The sequence below is a fragment of the Odocoileus virginianus genome, chromosome 18 (assembly GCF_023699985.2).
Source record: "Odocoileus virginianus isolate 20LAN1187 ecotype Illinois chromosome 18, Ovbor_1.2, whole genome shotgun sequence".
In the NCBI taxonomy this organism is placed as follows: Eukaryota; Metazoa; Chordata; class Mammalia; order Artiodactyla; family Cervidae; genus Odocoileus; species Odocoileus virginianus.
The window spans coordinates 21,302,945-21,323,461 of record NC_069691.1 but is presented as its reverse complement, the minus strand read 5'-3'; the positions used below and the strand labels follow the sequence as shown (position 1 = coordinate 21,323,461).

General features: G+C 39.3%; 1 protein-coding gene across 5 annotated transcripts in view; it reads left to right on the top strand.

The window, feature by feature from the left end:
* Positions 1-20,517, top strand: part of GLIS3 (GLIS family zinc finger 3) — a 540,750-nt gene that overhangs the window by 133,600 nt on the left and 386,633 nt on the right. The window lies entirely within an intron of this gene.

The window sequence follows — 20,517 nt, the reverse complement described above, 5'->3', positions numbered from 1 at the left end:
AACACTATTGTCAAAGACATAACTAGAAAATGTAGAAAAGCATCAGTGTCTTATGCAAATTTAAAAATAACCCAAACCATAATTTTAAAACATAGATGGAATTTTAAAATATTGGCTAAAAGCCTGAGGGATTTTAGATTGGCTTCTTTAGTGAACTTACTTGCTCACATTCATGGAAGGTGGCTTCTAATACAAACAGCAGTTGTTTAAGAGGTTCCTGTAGCATTTTACAGGCAGAGTAAAATAAAGTTCTTTTATCAAGGACTCATGAGATCAGCAGTGAGAATAAACAAGGAGGCTTAGGTTCTAGAGAAAATGAGAGTGGGTCTCCAAAAGAATCAGTCAGTGGGTTTGAGGGATTTTAGAGAAATTTGACTTTTTATGGTCAATTTGTGAGGCAATTTGTGTCTTTGAGAGGCACACACATGAACTTTTAACATAGGGTAGTGAATCATAGAATGTAAACATTGGAAGCATTGGTTGTGAGAAGACATCATATCTAACTCACCCAAGTGTTTAAATGGCTTGACCAAGAGACACAAAGGACTGAGACTTGAAAATTCTCACTCCGTGGAGGGGAAGAAGAGGCAGTGCCAATGTTACTTCACCCTTCCTCCATCTGTCTTTTCTTTCCTAATTTGAGAAATTAAAAATTTGGGCCAGATTATCTCAAAGCAATTTCATAAATCTAAAAAGAATCCCTCTTGTGGAACATAGGTGTGGGAGATGTAAGTACTTTAAAAATAATCTTTCTCTTTCCTGAAAAAACTCTAGCCTACCTAAAAATATTTTTTCTCTCTCTCATTTTGTAAGGAATAGCAGTTAAAGGAGTTAACCTGAAGGCTACTGAGATGAACAGAATCGAGTCATAATCTATTATTTCCCTTCTGCTTGGTATATAACCCTGTGTATGGACACGTTAGCTCAAGAAATGGAATGCCACATCTTTTTCATCTTACTGACAGCAAAATGAGTTTGATATCTTTTATCTCAAATGGGCTTCCCTGGTGGCTCAGAGGTTAAAGCAGCTGCCTGCAATGCGGGAGACCTGGGTTCAATCTCTGGGTCGGGAAGATCCCCTGGAGAAGGAAATGGAAACCCACTCCAGTATTCTTGCCTGGAGAATCCCTGGCAGGCTATAGTTCACGGGGTCACAAAGAGTTGGACACGACTGAGCGACTTCACTTTCACTTTTCACCATCTCAAACGTATGCACTTGTTAAGCCAATGTGTTAAGATGCAAAACATATACTACTTTTTTGTTTTTAACTTGAATTGCTTAATGTGTCAAGTATAACTTTCCTCTGACCTTGGTACTGCTTAGTTTTGGTTCAGGTGATGCCTTTATTCTTTCTGTTAAAGTACCACTGTTCTTTGACCCTTACATCCCCAAACTTGCCTACTGAATTAGTGATCTGTGCAAGCCCTTTACACTAGATAGTGACATCATGACCTGAAATATTTGGTGAGCTCTGGTGCTGTGGGGTTAAGTAAAGTCTTAGCTGGATCTGTTTATGATGGTCGTTGGCGATGACTGTTAAGTGATTCATGAATGAAAAGGTTTAACACAAGGGTGGGCCCATCTAAGCATCTCACTTCTGTGTGTCCATTTTCTAGGAGGTAAGGTGAGTCAGTGTAAAGCTTTTTGGAATGATTGAGTCATGAATAATCTGATGCAGAGGGGTTGTCTTTTAGATAAGTGTGTAGTGGGAGAAGCAGGGTAGATAGAATATTTTGCTTGGGAGTTGCAACAGAAGAAAAGAAAGAGAAAGGTACGCTTTGCTACAGTGTCTAGAGAAGTTGTGGTCCATGATGGTTTACATTTATACAAAGCTTAGAGCTTGCAAAGCATTGTCACACGCATGGTCTCACTACTCTGGGTGGAGAAAAGGGAAGGAAGGAGAGGATTCTGGAGGTAGTACCAGTGGCATGAATGGTCAAATACAAAGACATCTCGAGGGTCCTCTGGGCCTGTGGCAAAGCTCCAACTCCGTCATCCCTAGAGCCTATGTAGCTTCTCCTCTTTCTGGTTCTGTCCAAGGCAGCTGATTTGGACATCTTCCCAGACCTGTTTATAGGATGGAGACTCCTGACTCGTTTCATGGCATAAACTATTCTTGGGCTTGCCAAAAAGGTGGATCACCTTTGCCCCACCCCCACCCCCACCCAACTGTTTTGCATAGAAGATGGAGATGTGGTAGCCTCAGAGGCAGGTGCTCTAGGTTTTGTCTAGTTTTGTCAGACTAGAGACAAGCCATGACCTAGCTCAGGTTATCAATTCCCTCCTCTTTACGTTGGGAAATTTGCCCGGGTGGCTTCTGGGCTCCCTTTTAAGAGCTCTTAGAGATTATTCCTAGTGCTGGAACTTCTTCTTGCTTAAAGACAGATGATACTGCCTTTTCAGATTATCTGATTCCTATCATCTCATTTGCCTTGGCCTCTTTCTTTCATTGTCACTACACGCAGTGCTTTTCTCACTTTCTGGCTCTTGGTATTTCCATATGTTATCTATGCCTTTCACTCATGGTATAATCACATGTTAGCCAAAGTTAAGAGTTAGACTTTCCATTTTGTGTGTTGGTAGTTCTTTCTTTAGGCATTCTTTGATATCACAAGAGGGTTTTGGAAAAAAAAATTAGGTCAGGTGCCTGAATTAAATCTAGATAATTTTCAAAATCTCCTGTATTTTACGATTGATCTTTATTTTCTCATTCATCTAAAGAAAATGTGAGGAAAATTTTTTCCAGCTAGTTCATGGCCCCTGTATTTTTTAGGATATATTTTAAAAATATATTCATTTTTAATTGAAGGATAATTGCTTTACAATATTGCATTGGTTTCTGCCATACATCAATATGAATTAGCCATAAGTATATGTATGGCCCCTCCCTCTGGAGCCTCCCTCCCACTTCCCATCCTTTCTGACCCCTCTAGCTTATTACAGAGCCCCAGTTTCAGTTCCCGGAGTCAGACAGAAAATTTCCATCGGCTATCTGTTTCACAGATGGCAGTGTGTGTGCTTCCATGCTACTCTCTGCATTCGTGCCCCTCTCTCCTTCCTCCCGCCTCCTGTGTCCATCAGTCTGTTCTCTATGTCTGTGTCTCCATTGCTGCCCTGCAAATAGGTTCATCAGTACCGTCTTTCTAGTTCCACATATATGTATTAATATAAGGTGTTTGTTTTTCTCTTTCTGACTTACTTCGCTCTGTATAATAGGCTCTAGGTTCATCTACCTCATTAGAACTGGCTCTAATGCATTCCTTTTTATGGCTGAGTAATATTCCACCATATGTATGTACCACAACTTCTTTACCCACTCATCTGTCGATGGATGTCTGGGTTGCGTCCATGTCCTAGCTGTTCTAAATAGTGCTGCCGTGAACATTGGGGTACGTGTGTCTTTTTCAGTTTTGATTTTCTCAGGGTATATATGTAGTAGTGGGATTTCTGGATTGTATATTAGTTTTATTCCTAGTTGTTACAGGCACCTCCATACTGTCTTCCATAGTGGCTGTATCAATTCCCACTAACAGTGCGAGAGAATTTCTTTTCTCCACACCCATTCCAGCACTTGTTGTTTGTGGGTTTTTTGACAATGGCCATTCTGACTGGTGTGAGGTGATATCTCATTGCAGTTTTTATTTGCATTTATCTAGTAATGAGCAATGTTGAGCATCTTTTCATGTGTTTATTAGCCATCTGTGTGTCTTCTTTGATGAAATGTCTGTTTAGATCTTTTATGGCCCCTTTATTATATGTGTATTTTATACATGCTTGAGGGTTACAAATGCAAAATTATTTATTTTATTTTTTACCTGTATATTTTTGGTTAACAAAATTTTTAAAACAATTTCAAACCTAAAAAGTAGTTGTAAGACTAATACAGCTTTTTGGATTCCCACATGCTCCTTACCTAGATTCCCCAAATTTTAGCATTTTACCTCCTTTTGTCTTAATATTCTCTTTCTCTGCTCTTCAAAAATGTCAAGTTTTGACATATATCTATACATCTCTATATATGTATTGTTTCTGAATCATTTAAGAGTAAGTTGTAGACATGATCCAATACCTTGAAATATTTTGGTGTATATTGCCTAGAAGAGAAAGAAAGAAAAAGAAGTCTTTCTCTTATCTTTCCTTTTCCTTTTTGCTCTTGGATGCAACCTAGAATGTCACACATTGTTTCGTCATGTTTCTTGGTCTCCTTTAATCAGGAATAATTCCTTAGTCTTTTGTCCTTTTTAGTCCTTTTTTTTAAAACAATTTGAAGAGTTGATATTTTTGAAGAGTACCTGCTTCTCATGTTGTCCATATTGCTCATGGCGGTGTGCTTTGGGTCTAAAGACCTCCGAAGTAACGCTTTATTCTTCTCAAGGAATCAAATTGGGGCATCAGTGTGTCCAGTACCGGTAATGTTAATTTCTGTTTCTTGGTCAAGATAGTGTGTGCCAGATTTCTCCTCTCTAAAGTTAATTAATATTTTGTATTCAGGAATTTATAAGTGACACAAGCTTTTGGTATGGAAATACTTTGAGATTATTTTAAATATCTTATTCCTCATCAAACTTTTACTCTCTGCTTTTAGTTACACTGATTATTTTCTACTCTCACCATTCCTTCTAAGTTTATTAATTTAATTCCCCAGTAACAATTATTTATTTATATAGTATGTGATGGATTTTAATTTTCTCAACACATTATAAACCATTGCAGTCAATATTTATTTTGATGTCCAATATGTCCAAGATTTGTCCAGTGGGATCCCTTTCAAACTGTCTCAAGTCCTTTTGAAATGTCTCTATCATTCTTTGAGCAGTTTTTACTTTCTGCTATAATTAAATGTTCTCGGGTTACTTAGTTCTTTCTTGCTCCAGCCCTGAAATCAATTACTCTTCTAAAGAGCCCTGATTCCTTTTGGTGGAGAGTGGGATTTAGAAACCCAAGGTCTGTGTGGTAGATGTGTTTATTGCTACTGAGATATCATAGCTACTAGCCCCTCTCAGCAGGAAGAACTAGGAAATATATATACGTATATATTATATACTGTGTACACAAGAACATCTATATGTTTTTCTATATCTAACTATAGATACTAAAAAAAAAAAAAACTTGAGCTCATACCAATACCTCTAATTCCCAATTTAATACCACAAGGCTTATCCTAGTTGTATCTCTTTCCACATTTGCATCTCCTTCTCAAACAGTGAGAACCCTACTCCTATTATTCTTGGTATATTTACTTATTTTCTCAACTTTCTGGCCACATGGGCTGTTTCCTGAGTCCTCTCCAACCTAATAGCCTTCTGGGACAAGCCCCTTTCTCTCTTTTGTCCATTATGGGTCTGCTGCCCATGCTAACTGTACCAGCCAAGGCCTCTCCCTTCCCTGAGTTCAGCTGCATTATTTGTGACTTTTGAAAAAAATACTAATATTTTTCACTGAAAGATGCTTAGAATAGCAATCATGTTAGCTAAAGTCAAATTTGTAGCTGGTATTTTTTCATCTTTCTCTCTGTTCACAATGCGTATGAGAGAAGTGACTGATTTATAAATATTTGAGTAATATTTTGAGGGTTTGGGGTTTGAGCACATTTATTAAAGAGTGGGTTCAGTGGGTTAGCAGTGCTTTTCAACAATTTTTATATCTTGAGGCACATAGAAAATGGTGTATTTATTCAGCATGCCAAGTTAAATGGCTAAGATTTGTGGAGGGTGCAGTCAAACAGGCCTGGGGACTGTGAGTATTCAGATTCCCTTATCTTGTTACACCTGTCACCTAGTAAGGGCATACTGTTTTAGATGCTCAGGTTTAGACCATGGCATTCCTGAACTGCTCAGATAGTTCAAGGACCTAAATCTAGTGTCTGTAGCCTGTATGCCTGGAGTTGGTCAGTTCTCTGTTGGATTTGTGCTGGTGGTCAAAGGGGACTGTGTAAGAGGCCATGAATATCTCAAGACAGCCTCCTGGCCTGGTAGGTGCAGAAGCTCAAAGCACTTGTTATATTAATGGATGGACTCACTAATCACCTCCACTAGTGGAGGATTGCTATGTAAAGTGCAACATAGAAGATAAAATTAAACTTTAAAAAATATCTATTCCAAATTCATCTATTTATTCCTTTAGCAATTACTTACTAAGTTCTACTTATGTGGCAGACACTGCTTGAGTTAGGAAGTATACAATGCTGATCAATTTTGGCTCTCATAGGTCTTATATTTTAGAGGAAGAAACAGATAATAAAGAAACAATTAAGAATTATTTTAGATGGCAATGAGTGCTATGAAAAAAATGAATCCAGGGTAGTATTTTAGGCTGATGGTAGGGTATAGCCTGATTTGGTGTATTGTGATTTGTAATTTTAAATGATCAGTTTGACTGATATGTACAGAATACATTTTAGGAGGCAAAGAGTGAGTATAGGAGACTAGGAGAAAAATGATAATTATTTAGACTTGGCTGTCCAATTTGGTAGCCACTAGCCATATGTAATAGTTTTTCTGACACATTCTATATAGTATGGATGAGCCTGGAGGCATTATGTTAACTGAAACATAAAGAGTCACAGAAAGATAAATACTGTATGATTCCATTTATATGAGTTATGTAGAGTAGTCAAATTCATAGAGACAGAAAGTAGAATTGTGGCTGCTGGGGCTGACAGAGGAGAGTAGTGTTTTAATAGGTGTAGTTTCAGTTTTGTAAGATGAAGAATTCTGGAGGATGGTTGCACAACAATGTCAATGTACTTGCCTCTTCTGAAATGTACTCTTAAAATGATTAAAATGGTAGATTTTATGTGCTAATTTTGCTACAATTTTTAAAATATGAGTTAAAAAGAACTGGAGAGTGTATTTTACTACAATTTTTTAAAGAACAGTTAAAAAGAAGTAGGGGGCTTCCCCAGTGGCTCGGCAGTAAAGATTTTGCCTACAATGCAGGAGATGCAGGAGACATGGGTTCTGTCCCTGGGTTGGAAGATCCCCTGGAGGAGGGCATGGCAACCCACTCCAGTATTCTTGCTGAGAAAATTCCATGGACAGAGGAGCCTGGTAGGCTATAGTTCATGAGATTGCAAAGAGTCAGACACAACTGAAGTGATTAAGCACAGCACACACAAAAAACTAGCTAAAATTTTCTACATGAGAACCTGGGAGATAAGCATAAATTTGGGGAGTAAGAGAAAGATGAGAAGAGAAAAAAACATAGGAAAGCGTAGTAAGATAGCATGAAGTTGGGGTCAAAAGAAGGGGAGAGAACCAATTCAGCAAATTTGAAGAAATAGGATATGGAAAGACAGTTTAAAAACATTAATGTATCCCCTCCTCTACCCCAAATTTATTAACCTAAAATCATTGTTTTCTCAGTTACATTAGCCACATTTTAAGTGCTCAGTAGAAACATGTGGCTGTCCAATATGCTGTCCGCCATACTCGACAGCACACATATAGCACATTTTGTGGAAAGTTTTATCATATAGCTCTGGAGCTCTGGTTTAGACCACATTAGTTGTAATGGAGGTGGAAAGTAGATGGATTGAGAATGGATTTGGGAAATATCATCAACAGGGCTTGCTGATTGATAGGACATTATGGTAAAAGGGAAGCAACAAATAAGGGATGATGTGTGGTTTTTCTGCTTGATCAACTGGGGTAGATGATAAGATTGAGTTAGGAATAGGATCGAGTATACAAATCAAGAGAGTTCTACTTTAAGGCATCTCTTCTAGAGTAAAATCTAAATAAATCTTAATGGAAATAGAAGGAAAAGTCCATTTTGATGAGTTTTTCAATCTCATAACAGATGCTAAATAAGTCCCATATGTTTGTAAGTCCTCATCTTGCTTTAATTTTGGAGAGGCCATTATTGTCTGTTGGTTGCTTTATTAAATACTATTTCATGCTGCTGCAAAATTTAATTCCACAGAAATCCGTGTGTTTATTTTAATTTTGTTTGAATTGTGATTTGGTATGCCAACTGAAAGTGACCAGAAAATGGGGAGTTTGCTCTTGACTCTTTGTTGTAGAGTTACTTATTAAGACCACAGATAGAGTACCCTGGCTCAGGCTATATGACAAGTAAATTAAATTATATTAGCTTTACCTTTTTGAGTGTTTAACACTTTAAGATATATAAGGAAGTCATGTGTTCTAAAGAAAAAAATATAGGGGTTGAGGATAACTATAAGTGGCCTCCCTTAGAACCAAGAAATGTCAACTAATGTCAAGAAATAACATTTCTTGGTCTCTTTAGAGAAGGTGCTACTTTCATATACAAGGACAGTTCAGACTGAGCATTGTTATGTGGGTGCATACACTTGCAGTTTTTCTGTCTTAGAAATTTTTGCCAGAGTTGCCCCCTTTTAGGAAGGAGTCACTTGCCTGTCCATGTTTAGGGTAAGAGGCCCTATATTGATAGTTGTCATGGGGGAGCAGGCTAAATAATATTTTTCCTGCCACAATGCTTATATGTCTAATGGCTTACAAACAGGTATCAAGGTCTGAGCCAAGTGAATGAGTCACGTCTATGCTCTCTGTGTTTCCCTGCACATATTTTCTGAAACATGAAAGTTCTCTTTGGCTTCTTGGGTTAACCACTTTTGTGTTCATGAACCAGGCACTCTGCTGCCCTGCTTCACATTTCCAGACCCTTCTTATTGTTCCTTGGGAGTGGGAGAGATCACAGAACAGGCTGACAAAAGCAAACTGGGGTAAACTTGGGAAACATTACCCTCTCCTTTGTTTGCTTCACTAGCACATTTTCCAGTGCCTCGGCTCTTGGCAGCAGCAGTCCCCTTAGTGTAGCTCTGTTCCCCTTTGAATGTTCACCCTTTAATGTATTGAGATCTCCATTCTCTTCTGCTGTTGTGCAAATCAGATTGATTCCAATTTGCTATTCAAGAGAGGAGGAGTTTTGATTTTTAATACAATGCATGTGACATTCTTTGTCTGCTTCATCTTTTTGTTGTGACAACCCCCTCCCCCATATCCTGCTCATCAGATAGAGAATGAATATTTACAGATCCATAGCTATAGTAAGAATAAACTTACCAGGAACATATGAGGAGTTTTGAAGCCTAAGTCCTAGACTGCCTTGGACTGGATGTGTACTAGAAACCACAGAAATAATTGGGATAGGACTAAAAACAGAGAACAACCAGGTATGTATCACAGTGAATTTATATGTGGCAGTTGAACTTGGCCCTCTCTAGCCTTCTTTCAGAACCCTGATGGGGTTCTCTAAGTCCAGTGTTTTTGCCAGTTCAACTCACATTTTCTCCTTGCATGGAATTAATTTAGAACTAGGGGAGAAAAACTGCCCTGGCATCTGTCTATTTAAATAGAAGGAAAAGTCAAAGACTTTTACAAAAAACAATCTTCTCTGAGCACATGTAAGGAATTTATGTGGCATGATTTTCTCAGACATTAGGAAGGCTGCAATGGGACCATCATCATACCAAACAACATAGAGTCCAGCATCAAAATAAGAGTCTTATTTGATTTTAGAATTGCATTAGAATCTTAATTTTGATTTTTAAATTCTCCTGTCTATATCCTTATATTGCAGAACTGTTTTAAGAAAGGGGGATTTTGAAAAGAGCTGAATTCATCTTTCTTTTAAAGGCAGGCAAATGCCAACTAAATATCATTGTACTGTTGAAGAAAACAAACATTGAGAGCTGGAACATGGCTTTGTAGTAACAGAATATCATGAGGAAACTTTGAAGTAATACAATTATGCAGAGATGTTTTCAGAGTCTAGAGCTTTCAGTAGGTGTTGAAAATGGATGCTGATGATGGGAACATTCAGTGCATCAAAATTGAATCATAGAAAGATGATTCCATGGGATAGACTCAGGCAATGGCATTATGGTGAAGCTTCAGAGTTTTGGATGTTTGGAAGAAGAAAGTAGAACGTTGGAAGATCCAGGAATCTTTTCTTAATTGAGTGGTAATAAAACCAAACATATTTTTTTTCATCATAAATGATAACTGATGTGTCCGCCTCCACAGAAGCTTGTCATATACTTAACAAAAGGAGTGTACTCCCTTCCCACCTGGAAGTGAGTGTATATATAACATATGCATGCCAAAATTATTTGTATGTGCACATATACACATGCATGCACACACATGCATGTCTTCCCTGCCCCTTCACTGGCAAACATATGACCAATGACTGTGCATGCAAAAGTTTAGATCAGTTCTAATTGGAGAATTTCAGAGGTGAGGTGGGAGGGTTTGCACATAGGTACATTTGCTTGTATATTAATCCTCTCTTCCAACAAGGAGTCTGGAGGTTATCTCAGTCAAGTTTTACCTCTGTTTGCATTAGGTCACGTTGTTAATCTCTTTTCTCTTCATTTTAATATTGGTTTACCTGTGCACCAGGTAAAGTCATCATTTTTTCCCTAATGACCATTTATAGAGGGCTTTTAAAACTACAGAGTGCTGTCCTGCCCTGTTTCACAACCAGGAGAAGAAGGCAGTTTATTTTTTGGAAATTTTCTTTTTAAAAAAATATTTATTTTTATTTTTGGTTGTACTGGGTCCTCATTGCAGCGTGAGGGCTTTCTCTAGTTGCAGTGAGTGGGAGCTACTCTCCAGCTGAGGTGTGTGGGCTTCTCATTACCCTGGCTTCTCTTGTTGCGAAGCATAGCTCTAGGGTGTGAGGGCTTCAGTAGTTGTGGTGCATGGCCTTAGTTGCCCTGAGGAATGTGGGATCTTCCCGGACCAGGGATCAAACCCATGTCCCCTGCATTGGTAGACAGTCTTAACCACTGGACCACCAGGGAAGACTGGGAATATACTTTTAAAGTCCAGATGATCTTGTTGGGGAGTTTCCTCTTGGGTAAGTGATTAACAAGTCACATGCTTTTGACCAGCCTTATCATTCTTTTCCAGCATATGAAGTACACTTTATATTCTAACATGTTTCCCAGCTACATGATTTGTAATCCCATGGTTTAGATGCTGCGGTAGCTGAGGGAAGTTTCATTTTATGCAAGATATTGAATTATGAAATAATGTTGGTTTTAGGAAAGGATACAGCTTAAGACTAAATATTAAAAAAGAACTAAAATCATGGCATCTGGCCCCAAATACTGCATGGCAAATAGAAGGGGGAAAGGTAGAAATAGTGACAAATGTATGTCCTCTTCTTGAGCTCCAAAATCATGGTGGATGGTGACTGCAGCCGTGAAATCAGAAGATGATTGCTTCTTGGCAGGAAAGAGATGACAAACCTAGACAGTGTGTTGAAAAGCAGAGGCATTACTCTGTCAACGAAGGTCTGTACAGTCAAGGCTATGGTCTTCCCAGTGGTCACGTACAGTTGTGAGAGCTGGACTGTAAAGAAGGCAGAATGCCAAAGAATTGATGCCTTCAAACTGTGGTGCTGGAGAAGACTCCTAAAAGTCCCTTGGACACAAGAGATCAAACCAGTCACTTTTAAGTGGGATCAACCCTGAATATTCACTGAAAGGACTGATGCTGAAACTAAAGCTCCAGTATTTTGGTCATCTGATGTGAACTCATTGGAACAGTCCCTGATGCTGGCAAAGATTGAGGGCAGAAGGAGAGGAGGGCATCAGAGGATGAGATGGCTGGATGGCATCACCGATGCAATGAACATGAACTTGGGCAAACTCCAAGAGATGGTGAGGGACAGGCAGACCTGGCGTGCTGCAGTCCATGGGGTTGCAAAGAATTGGACATGATGGGGCAACTGAACAACAACAGCATTCTTGGAGATTTTATGACCGGGGATAAAGATCATTCAGAAGTTAAATGAAAACCAAAAGAAAGAAGATGGTGTGACATGCTCTGCTCAAGCTGTCTCTCTTTCTCTCTCTTTTAATGTGTGTTTCTGTCCCTCATGCTTAGGGAGATGCTCAATAAAATTACAAAGCAGAAGATACATGCTGCAGGTGGAGATTTTGATTGGCCACTGGTTCTGACACATGTTGTGACACTGAGTAATTCAGAAGATGTTTCCCCCAAAGTCTGCAGAAATTCTCTTCCTGCTGAGGCTAACCATTTGACATGTTAATAGCTCTGAAACAGAATATGGGTCAATTTTGCCACTGCCATCTTTCCACACAAATGCTTACTTGAAAGCTTTTATGACAAGATGATCAGAGAGCAGAATTTATTTCTGAGCAATTATCTTACTTTCTTTTAAAGTTTGTTCCATTAACTTTCATCATGAGTTTTGTTTGATATATGCTAGAATTCTGGGGCAGCAGAGACTCTGGCAAATACTATTAGTGACATAAGTATCTTTAAACCCAGCACACACACTCTCCATTATCTCTATCCCTTTATTTTGCTTTATTTTTTTTCATAGCACCTCTCTCTCTGAAATTGTTTAATTTTGTTTTGCTTAATGTTTATTTTCTGTCTTCCCATTAAAGTGCAAGAGCCGTAAAAGCAGGGTACTTGTTCTATGACCCTGGTATCTAAAACAGTACTGGGAACTTTGTAGGTGCTTAATAAGTGCTTGTTGAATGAATGAATGAATGGATGAATGGATGAAATTATGGAACTCCGAACCTGTCTGTATTACTTATTCATTGTATAACTATTTGTATATTTATCAAGTTCCTATTATGTACCCCATGTTTTTTTAAAAAAATATTTATTTATATGGGTGCGTCGGGATCTTTGCTGCGGGATCTTTGTTGCTTATTTGGGATCTTAACGTTGAGGTGCACAGACTCACTAGTTGTGGCTCTCAGCTTCAGTAGTTGTGGCACTTGGGTTCTCTGATCGTGTTGGGCGGGCTCTAGAGTGCTTGGGCTCAGTAGGTACAGTGTACAGGCTTAGTTGCTCTGTGGCATGAGGGATTTTAGTTTTCTGACCAGGGATCAAACCTGTGTCTCCTGCATTGTAAGGTGGAGTCTTAACCACTGGACCACCAGGAAAATCGCTACCCCATGCTTTTTTATACTCAGAGTTTCAGCAGTGAAAAGATACAGTGGCTATGTTTATAGATTATAATGTGCAGTGCTGTGCTGTCCAATATGATAACCACACGTGGCTCTGTAAATCTAAATGCAAATTAATAGCATTAAATAAAATTAAAGGTTCTGTTCCTTAGTCACACTAGCCACATTTCAAATGCTTACATGTAATTGATGGCTACTATACTGGACAGCACAGATATAAAATATTGCCATTATCATGGAAAGTTCTACTGCATAGCACACATTTAGTAATAAAACAGATCAATATTTGGGCATTTGCACTTGCAGAAAGATATAATGCTGTGGTTTCCCTAGTGGCTCAGATGGTAAAGAATCTGCCTGCAATGCAGGAGACCTGGGTTTGATCCCTGGGTTGGGAAGATTCTCCTGGAGGAGGCCACGGCAGCCCGCTCCAGTATTCTTGCCTGGAGAATCCCCATGGCAGAGGAACCTGTCAAGCTACAGTCTCTGGGGTCATAAAGAGTTGGACACAACTGAGTGACTAAGCACAGCCCAGTGCAAAGAATAAGCACTGTTTCAAAGAGAGCATATAGGAGTGGCTTCTGGCCTAGAATGTGGCTGTCAGGGTTTGTCAGAGATGGCTTTTTGGAGGAAGGGCTTCTAAGCTGAGAAATCAAGAATGCATAGGAATTACAAAGGCAAAGGAGAGTGTCTGAGTCGAAGGAAACAGTTGGAGGAGAAGGGCCAAGGATAAGAGTCTTAGTGTGGTTAGCTGCAGGAGGACCTTGTACTTTATTCCAAGGCCTACCCATGAATGGACAGAATGCATGGCCATTCATAAGCCACCTCCCATGCAGGCAGATATTTTTGTCATGGCAGCTTCTGCCTCTTCTCAGGCCCAGCCCACTATCAATCTGTAACAGACTCCTAATGGAACTTCCATCTTCTAGTTTTGATTCCTTCCCATTTTATCTCCAACAAACTCCAAATTTGATCATGTTATTCACTTGCTGAAAGCACTTTGTTGCCTTCCTCTGCTACTTAGGATAAAGCCCAAACTCCTTGATGTACCTGTGAGGCTCATATGATCTGACCTGTGTTTACTTCCCCCGAATTTCTTTTCCTACTCTTCACCTCTCAGGCTATGATTGAGTAGCATCACTTCTCCAAATGTTTCATTTCTCTTTGCCTTTAGGCTTTGTACCCACTTGTTTGTTCTCTCTGCATGGGAAACTATTCCTCTTCCCTGGTTCCTCTTTGTTTCCATACTTGCTTTTCAGACCTCACTTCAGAGTTTCTTCAGGATCCCCCTGATATCAAAATTAAGGTGAGGTGCCTGTATGCTCTGTCACACCTATGTGTTCCCTTCTTGTAAACATGTTGCACTGTCTTATTTTGCCTACTTTTGTGTCTGTAACTCTCAGCCCTGGGACTGCAAGTAATCACATCTTCTTTGTTTCTTTTTTTTGCCCTAAGTTCCCAGGACATTGCCTCAATAACTATTTGCTTATGGAATAAATGAACAGATTTCATGATCCATCTTCCTTTCTAAGGTGTGATCAGTAGCAAGTATGGTTCCGAAATGAAGGCACCCATTAAAAGATACTCTTAAAATTCAGCCACTGAGGGAGAAAAGAGGCGGAAGCATGCTCATGAATGAAGTAAATCAATGATCCTTGTTATTTGTTTTTATGCTTAATTTTTTAAATTGAGGTGTAATTTCATGTACAACTCACCATGCATGGGAACATGGAATCCAGTGACTTAATAGAATTGTGCAACTGTGACCATAAACCAGCTTTTAGAACATGTTTGTCATTTCAAAAAAATTACTCCTGTGATTTTACAGTTACTTGTTCTTACTCCCAGTCTCAGGCAACCATTGATCTACTTTTCGTCTCTTTGGATTTGTCTCTTCTGGGCATTTCATGCAAATGGAATCATATAATATTTGGTCTTTTGTGTTTGACTTCTTCTTAGCAAAATGCTTTTAATATTCATCCTTGTAGTGAATATCAATATTTAATTCTTTCTATATTTAATGATATTCCATTGGATGGATGTACCATATTTTATTTATCCATGTATCTGTTGGTGGATATTTGGGTTATTTTCACTTTTTGAGTATTATGAATAATGTTGCTAAGGACATTCACATATGGATCTTTCTGTGGATGTATGCTTTCATTTCTCCTGGGTAGATATCTAGGGGTAAGATTGCTGGGTAAATTTATTTTTAAGTGTAAATTCACGGAACATAAATTTTACCATATTAACCATTAAGTGTACAGTTCAGGAGTGTTAGATGCATTCACACTGTTGTGCAACCAGTACCCAGAATGCTTTTCATTTTGCAAAACTAAAACCCTATACTCATTAATTAACAACGCCCCATTCTCCCTCCCACTTAACAACCAACAACCATCATTCTACTTTCTGTCTCAATGAATTTGACTACTCTAGGTACCTATGTAAGTGAAAACATACAGTATCTGTGTGTGTGTGTGTGTGTGTGTGTGACTGACTTATCACACTTGCACAATGTTCTCAAGGTTCATCCAGGTTGTACTACGTGTTAGAACTTCCTTTATTTTTAAGGCTGAATGATATTCCTTTGTATGTATGTACCTCATTTTGTTTATCCATTCATCCATGGATGGGTACTTGGGTTGTTCCCAACTTTTGACTATTGTGGATTGTGCTGCTATGAACATGTGTGTACAGATGTCTCTTTGAGATGCTGACTTCAACTGTTTTGAATAAATACCCAGAAATGGAGTTACTGGATCATATAGTATTTCTGTATTTAATTTTTTGAGGCACTTCAATACTATTTTCCATAGTGTTGCACCAGGGTTTTCATTTTTCCATATCTCCCCACCAATTGTTATTTTCTATTAAAAAAGTCTTTTAAAAAAAATAGAATCATTTTAAAGGGTGTGATGTTTAACTTTTTAACAAATTTCCAAAGTGTTTTCCAAAGTTACCACACCATTTTACATTCCTACCAGCAATGTATCTTGTGTGACCTTTATTGTTAAGGGCTAAGTTTAACCAAGGCTGCATACTCTTTTATCATACCACCTTGTGTTATGAGCTGATGGTTAAATGACACAGTCTCTTTCCTTGCAGAATAGGGGATTGGCAGGATTATGGCAAAGCTTGGTAGGTCTCTTTCTGCACTGATGTGAATGAAACCTCCTGAGGGAATCTCTGTCTTAGAAGTCTGCTGGAAAGCTCACTGCCTAAAGTCATCCCAGTGAGAATTCATTTTGTGGGTTTTGTTAGAGTAAAGCCCAGTGGACCATGAATTTGCACACTCATGTGGAATCCAGAAAAAATGTACATAAAGAACAGGGTGCAGATTTGAACATTCAAACAATCTGAAATAGCTGTGTAAACAAGTTTTTATTGAGCACTTACCATGTGGCCACAACTGAGCTAGATGCTGGTGGGGTATGGGTTTCATAGACACCCAAGAAATTTAATCTTGTTGGGGAGACCAATTTAATCCAAAGGAAACTACAGCTGAAACCTCTAAAATAGCATTTACTTATGTGGGTAAATGCATGGTACCAATTATAAGTATGGTAGCAGCTCTGAGTAGAGGACTATCTTTGAAAACTGGAGGTGTTGGACTTGGCTTCCTGGATAAGGGAAGGTAAGAGTATTTGGGGTTTACTTGGGAGAGAGAAATGGGGACATTCAAGGTGGGGACCAGCAGGAGAAAAGGAAATTAGGGCAGGTGAAGCTACACCATGAACCTGGTGTAGGCCTGTAGGAGCCCCTTCTTCCCTGGACTAGCAGGATAAATGTTGTATTTTGTTCTATATTTTGAGGCTTTACCATTTTCTAGGGAGCCTTGCTTATTTTTAAACTGAAGGCTAAGATTTTATGGATTGTAGATTCCCAAGATAAGAAAAAAATTCCCCAGGGCAGCTTACTAATGTTTGCTCTTAAAAAAATATCCTGCTTAGAGGTCATAAATAGCTTGTTAGATATGAATTTAAGTAGGCCAAATTTGAAATTCTATTCTAATTCAAAGCATGTTGCAAAGCCTTGTTTTCAGATTGGCAATTCAAATGCGTTCCCTTATAATACAGAGGGATGTTAAGATAAACTAAGGCCACGACAAAATAGGAAAGGCAACTGGATGCCATACTTCACTGATAACAACTGGCATGATAATCTGATGGTTACTTTCTGGTTGGATTGTTCAAAGATGGAATGATTAACCACACCACAGATCCTTTATTCATTTCAAAGCTATCATAATAGGTGTTTTCTTGAGACGGTCTTTGGGATTTCTGTTACTGGAATTAGGCTCATTTATTAAAGCTTGAGTTAATAACTAAAGTATGTATTGTTCTGAAGAAGGCTTCTTTCATTGAGTAAATACTTATGGTGCGCTTGCTATGTGCCAGGCATTGTTCTAGCACTGGAGATACCAACCTGAACAGAACATCATCCTTACATTCTGTGAACTGTGTACCCTAACTTCACACCACGCCATAGACTGATGTCAACAGAAAAAGTTAGGGATGAGGTGACAGGATGTCTCATCTCCTTATGCCTGCATAGTTTTCTCACTTGTAGTTTTGGTCTAGAGCAGTGCTTCTCAACTGTGGGTGTTTCGGGGAATGCTTGCGTGTATTTTGAAGCTTCTCTGGTGGCTCAACGATAAAGAATCTGCCTACCATCCAGGAGCTGCAGGAGACGTGGGTTCAATCCCTAGATTGGGAAGATCCCCTGGAGGAGGAGGATCTCCTCCAGTATTCCTGCCTGGAGAATCCCATGGACAGAGGTGCCTGGCGGGCTATTCCATGGGGTCGCAAAGAGTCGGACATGACTGAAGTGACTTAGCACGTATGCAGGGTATTTTGATTGGCATAACTGGGGTGGGGGGTGTTACTGGATTCTGGTGATTAGGGGTCAGGGATGCTGCTTAACATCTGCAAGGCACAGGACGATTCCCCACACAAAGAATCATACAGCCCCAAATGTCAATAGTACAAGGTTAGGAAACGCTAGTAGAGAGGATCATAAATGATAGGAATTCTACGAGGGCTCTAATGATGAGTTTCTCTGACAAAATGATTAAGGTTGTAGAGAAGAGTGAAGTGGAATGAATATGACATATAAGAATCCAGGAGCATGGTGTGTGCATTGAGAATAACATAGACTTGTCATGAATTTTCGAAAAACTTGGGAAAAAGAAGCCCATCTTGAGAGGGTTGCTCCCAGTATGGCCCTATTGTCATTTGGACTAGAGTATTCTTTGTGTGGAAGACTAGTCCCTGGATTGTAGAAAGTTTAGCATCCCTGACCTGTGCTCATGAGTGCCACCACGTCCAGGCATTATGACAAATTCAGGGACCTTATGTTCTTCCAAGTGTCCCTAGGAGAGGTAGCACGGACTGATGTTGAGAAACTTCAAGAAGCACTGAGCTAGGGTCAAGATGTGTAGGTTCTAGGTGAAGTTGATGACTCCCAGTAAAAGTCATTTTACCTGTTTGAGCTTAGTGTCTTCATCTATAAAATGAGGAGATTGGGTTAGGTCAGGGGACTCCACAGTGGAGGATAGGTATCTGTTTTTGTGCAGGAAGAAAATCTATAATTTTGTCTATTTTTCGTGTGTTCTTTTAAAATGGTACTTTTATGTATATGTTTTGTAATGTACCTGGCATGGACATTAGCATGGGTACATAATTTATATTAAAACAAATGTACATTTATGATGGGCATGCTCAGTAGTGTTCTACTGAGGGAGTGTACCGTGAGAGAAATTGGGGACCCTTTTCCTATTCCAATAGCCTAAGTTTCAGGAAGGAATGTCATGACAGCTGGAGACTTTCTAGCCATGGATTCACCTCTACTGAAGGGCATACAAGGTGATGGATAGCAGTTTTACCAGGAAGCGACCACCCACAGAGCTTCATCTCCTGGCATGTGGAGATTGGCATAGGGCTATAGGCAAAAAATTACATGTTCCCTGGTCATATAGAGGCAGAATCCGTGAAAACGGGCAAGCCACTGGGGTTTTCAAATTATTCTCTACATGGGTGTGGAAAATACTATTCCCTGACAGAAAATTTGATTCACACTTTACAAAGAGCATGGGGACATGGTTAAATTGCATAATCTCCACTCACAAAAGGGCCCTGAGTAGAAACAGCCTTTTCTAACCCTGCCCACTTCAGCTGGAGCAGAATAGCACACTTGTTTTCAAACACTCATGCTACACCATGTTGAGCAACTCAGTAGATTTTATATTCTTAAGACCACTCTTTGGAAGCTGCTCAGAGGCACAGTTCTCACTCAGCCCCTTTTCCATTGACGTCAGGCTGAACTGCAGGGAGACCAGAAGTTGTCCGAGGCCATTGCAGTCTCAAGATTTAAAATAGAAATCTTTTCCGTCCCCCATTTCCAAGCATGTTAATTATCAGCTCTCCTTCTGTCATTTAACTTGGGGGAACGTGTATTTGGTAGTCATATAAAGAAGCCATATTTTAGAAATCAGCTAGTTTCTTAGATTACTTATGTGTAGCAGGAACTGCTTTGACAAGTAAGAGTTTCTCCCCAGGGAGTGAAGTAAAATGAAAACTACAGGCCTGTTTAGGCCTGCACTTGACAGAAAAGGAGGTTAATGTGACGTTAGTAGAATAGAAGTAACTTTGCTATTGGTCTAGAGAATGGTTATTAAATCACACTCACTAACTGTGCTGTTTTAAGCACCCTGTCATTGCCCCCAACTTTGCTCAAAGAAGGTATCGTATTTCTGTGATGGTTAAGGTAGAAGTACTTTACTTTAGCCAGATAAAGCAAAGTTAGAATTGTAGAATCTCTGACCTAAGAGTAATCATAACAAACCATTCCTTTTGCTTCTCTGTCTCCTACCCTGCTCAGAGACAGTGTAATACAGCGGTTGAGGGCATGGACCCTGGGCCAGTCTGCCAGCTCTGAATGCCCCCTCTTCCACTCATGAGCTGTGTGCCTTTGGGCAACCTACTTATGCCCTCTGTCTTGCTGCTTCCTCATCGGCAGTGCAGGCACAATTAGAAAAATAATGCTTATGTTATAGCACTGCTGTGAAGATGAAATGAAACATTATCTATAAACATCTTTCCATGTATAAGGTACATAGCAGTATGTTAGCTATTATTATTAGCTATTATTAACTTTAAAGAGGAATAACCATTAATCCCAGATTTGTAACCTGTCTCTAAATTACTCTGTAAACATCATTTTGAGGAAAAGGCATACTGGGAAAAATGCATACTCTAATTCTGAAAATGTTTTCTTTGCATTCTGAGTTTACATAAGGCTGGAGAGGCAGCTTCCCCTGCCTGCAGTGGGGGACCTTGGGAGGCAGCCACAGTAAAGGCTGCTTTGTGTGAGCAGAGGATTTGGGGCTAGATCAGAACTGGTTTACAGAAAGACAATTTTGATCACTTTTCACAAATCAGTAGAAATTGAAAAATGTGACCTGGAGGTAGGGAATGAATTTCATGACTTTCTAGGAGCCCTCTAGTCTAAGTTTTCAAAGGGCAGGTTGTCTTCATCAGCTTATAGCCCCTCCTGCCCCCTCACA